Here is a 4133-nt window from a genome sequence, read left to right as displayed (position 1 = left end):
TCAGTGGGTTAAGTCTCTGCTTTAGGTTCAGGTCACGCTCTCAGGGTCCTGGGATCGAGCTCTGCATCAGGATCTCTGCTCAGCGGGAGCCTGCTTCCCCCCACTCTCTGCCTGATGGATGCTCTGCCTACTTGTGATCTCTCTCTCTCTCTCTCTGTCAAATAAATAAATTTTAAAAATCTTTAAAAAGAAAAAAGATGTGTGTGTCTCTATGGAAGCCTTTACAGATAAAATACAATGTCTGGAGTTTACATTAAAATCATCTTGTGACGGAAAAGAGGCAGCAGCTGGAGTGTAAATGAAATGATATGGACCTAATCCTAATAAACTTTGAAAATGTGTGATGAGTACAGGAGAGTTCACTATACTATAACCTCTCTTTCTGTCTATGTTTGAAAAGTAAAATACTTTGTTATCACAATAGAGAAGTAACAATTTATAGAATTCCAAACAATTCAGTACTAGAAATACTTTTTTCTCTTAAATTATTGAATGTCATGTTAATTCTCACATTTCTGATAATATCTTTGACATGAAACTATTTACACAGCCTACATTTAAATTTCTGCCTCCAACTACTCTTATAATTTATGAAATTGAAAATAATATTTCTAGTCACTTTGGACCGATGCAGTTAGAAATAAATATTGAAAAGTGGTGTCGTGATTGAGAAATCTTCAAAAGGTCTCAAAAAGATTAGACCCCCAAGTGAAGAGAATTTAACTTGATTTTGTACCTATTGATTGGAGAATCAAAATATGAAAAGGGATTTTTTTAAAGATTTCATTTATTTATTTCACAGAGATCACAAGTAGGCAGAGAGGCAGGCAGAGAGAGAGGAGAAAGCATGCTCCCTGCAGAGCAGAGAGCCTGATGTGGGGCTCGATCCCAGGACCCTGGGATCATGACCTGAGCTAAAGGCAGAGGCTTTAACCCACTGAGCCACCCAGGTGCCCCTGAAAAGGGATTTAAGAAAAGGCTCACTCTGAGAACATTTGGACTCTGAAATGTCATCAACAATCATGATTCATTTTACTGAAAGACTGGCCTCAGCATTCCTTTAGATGGCTGCTTCCACTTGACTTTGTAAAATAAATAACCCAAATCTGATTAACTCTACCCATTTCAAGAACACACCCATTAGATAGAATAACTGTAGTTACATTCTGAGCCACAGTCTTCTAAAAGTTTGGACGGTATTTTTGTTTTGCTGTGCACTTTATTGAAATATAACATATACTGAGAAAAGTGCATATCAATATACAATCGGTGAATACTTACAAGTTGGGCAAACACATGTAACCAGTACCCAAATAAAAAAAAAAAGGACAATTCTCTGCTGTGTTCCCTTCTAGTCACTACCTCCTCCCAAGAGAAACCAGCCACTCTTCTGACTGCTAACATATGGATTCATTTTGTCTTGTTTTTTTGTGCTTTAGATAAATGAAATCATATGGTCAGTACGGACTCTCTGTGTCTAGCTTTTTTCACTTGTCATTATGTTTGGGAGATTCATCCGTATTTTGTGAAGTTGTAGTAAATACTTCATTCTTATTGCAATTTTTGAATTGTATTGTCTAAAAAAACAGTAAGTTATATATCCATTCTTCTCTTGAGGGGCATTTGAGTTGTTTCCAGTATTTGGCTACTATGAATAGTGCTACTGAAAGCATTCTTGTACATGTCATTTAGTGAACATATGTACATATTTTTCTTGGTTATATAGGAGGTTATATAACTTTGAATGAAACTGATGGGACATGTATGCTTATAGTCAGCATTACCAGATAAAACCAGGGTGATTCACAATTAACACTGTGAGAGTTCTAGTTGCTCCACACCCTATACAACATTTGATCTTTTCTGTCTTTTTAATTTTAGCTTTTCCGGTATATTTTGATTTGTGTGTAGTTTTAATTTTCATTTCACTCATGGAAGCCAAGCACCTTTTCAAATGTTTATTGACCATTTAGGTATTCTCTTTTCTAAGGTGTCTGTTTAGGTCTGTTGCCTATTTCTAGCAGATTGCATCTTTTTTCTTGTTGATTCCTAGTAGTTCTTTATATATTCTGGGTAAAGGTCTCTTGTTCAGGGTGTATGGGTGGCTCAGTCAGTTAAGCATCTGCTTTTGGCTCAGGTCATAATCTCGGGGTCCTTGGATTGGGTCCCATGTCAGGCTCCTTGCTCTCTTCCCTCTCCCCCTGCCCCTCCTCCCCACCCTCTCATGCTCTTTCTCTCTCTCTCTAATAAATAAAAAAATCTTAAAATTAAAAAAAAGTTTTTTGTTGGATATATATATTACAAATGTTCTTTCTGCAAATTGTGTTTTAACTCTCTTCATGGAGTTTTTTGATGAAGAGCTGTTTGCAATATAGCCCAATTCCACTTTTTCCATTCTATGTTTTGTACTTTTTAAAAAGTTTTATTTATTTATTTAAGAGAGAGAGAGAGTGAGTGAGAGAGAGAGAGTGCACAAGTGGGGGGAGGGGCAAAGGGCGAGGGAGAAGCAGACTCCCTGTCAAGCAAAGAGCCCAACTTGGAGCTCCATCCCGGCACCCTGAGATCATAACCTGAGCCAAAGGCAGACACTTAACCGACTCAGCCACCAGGCGCCCCTGTTTTGTACTATTTTAAAAGAAATCTTTGCCTACCCAAAATTATTTAATGTTTTTTTAAAGCTCCTTTGTTTCACCTATTATTTTTATTTTTATTTTTTTTAAGATTATTTATTTGACAGAGAGAGAGAAAGATCACAAGCAAGGGGATTGGCAGATGGAGAGGGAGAAGCAGGCTCCTCACTGAACAGAGAGCCCGATGTGTGGCTCAATCCCAGGACCCTGGGATCATGACAGGAGCTGAAGGCAGACCAAGCCACTGTTTTACCTTTTATAATAAGATCTGCTGTCCATTTGGAATTGTATTTGTATGTATGATGTTTAGAGGTCAAATTATACATGCATATATCTACATCTCTCTATATATAGATGTATTTGGAGATATATATATAGGTGGGAGCAATCTATAGGATCTACGTTAATTCTGGGTACTTAAATCAGAATTGCATTTCAGGACACCCAGTTGGTGTCACAGAATTGATCTCATGACATTGGTCCTTCTTCAGTTAGCAAATTGTTTTTTATATTCATATTATTCTCACTTGTCTTACAGGAGAATTTTACATATGTGGTGCCCACTCGGCATGCTGTAGAAGCTTACAGGTATTACAAAATGCTCGCAAAACTCTTTTGATCTCTCTCCAGAGCTCTCTCCTTTCTATTTTCTCCTTAATGCCAAAACACCCAGTGAACATTTGTAATTTCCACTCCAGAGGATTTCCTATCACGTCTTAAGTTTTAAGGATCATGAAGGCTTGGACAGCGCTTCTTCCTGACAGGTCAGAGTGTTCTGCTCTGGTGGAGATAATCACAGCACCATCTCCAACAACCTGAGCCCTTGGGTCTTTTCTCATTTTTACCTAGTTTTCTACCTAGTTTTCTCTCTTTAGTTGATTTCATCCAGTATCATGGCTTTAAATGTCATCTATATATTTCAAACTTGACATCTGCTTTGAACTCTGGAGTCTTCCATTCCATTGCCCAGTCAATATCCTCACTTATGGGGCTCCTGAATGGCTCAGTGGGTTAAGCCTCTGTCTTCGGCTCAGGTCCTGATCCCAGGGTCCTGGGATCGAGCCCCACATCGGGCTCTCTGCTCAGTGGGGAGTCTGCTCCCTCCTGCCCCCACCCCACCTGCCTCTCTGCCTACTTGTGATCTCTCTCTGTCAAATAAATAAATAAGATCTTTTAAAAAAAATCCTCACTTACATCTAATACTTCTCTCAAACTTAACACATACAAAACTAAGTTCATAATGTTTTCCCCAAATCCTGCACCTCCCACAGTCTTCCCAATCTCAGTTAGTGGCAGCTTCATCCTTCTAGTTGCCCAGGTATGAGTCTTGACTCTCTTTCATTCCCCATGTCTGATCTATCAACAAATTCTAATGGCTCTATTAATAAGAATATTCCAAATTGAATTATTTCTCTCTACACTCCCTGCCACAAGTAGATTCTACCCATCATTCTTTCTTTCTTTTCTTTTTTTAAACATTTTTAAAAATTTATTTGAGAGAGA

The sequence above is a fragment of the Enhydra lutris genome, unplaced genomic scaffold (assembly GCF_002288905.1).
Source record: "Enhydra lutris kenyoni isolate GAN:26980312 unplaced genomic scaffold, ASM228890v2 scaffoldscaffold6, whole genome shotgun sequence".
Lineage (NCBI taxonomy): Eukaryota > Metazoa > Chordata > Mammalia > Carnivora > Mustelidae > Enhydra > Enhydra lutris.
Note: the sequence above shows the minus strand (reverse complement) of the source record.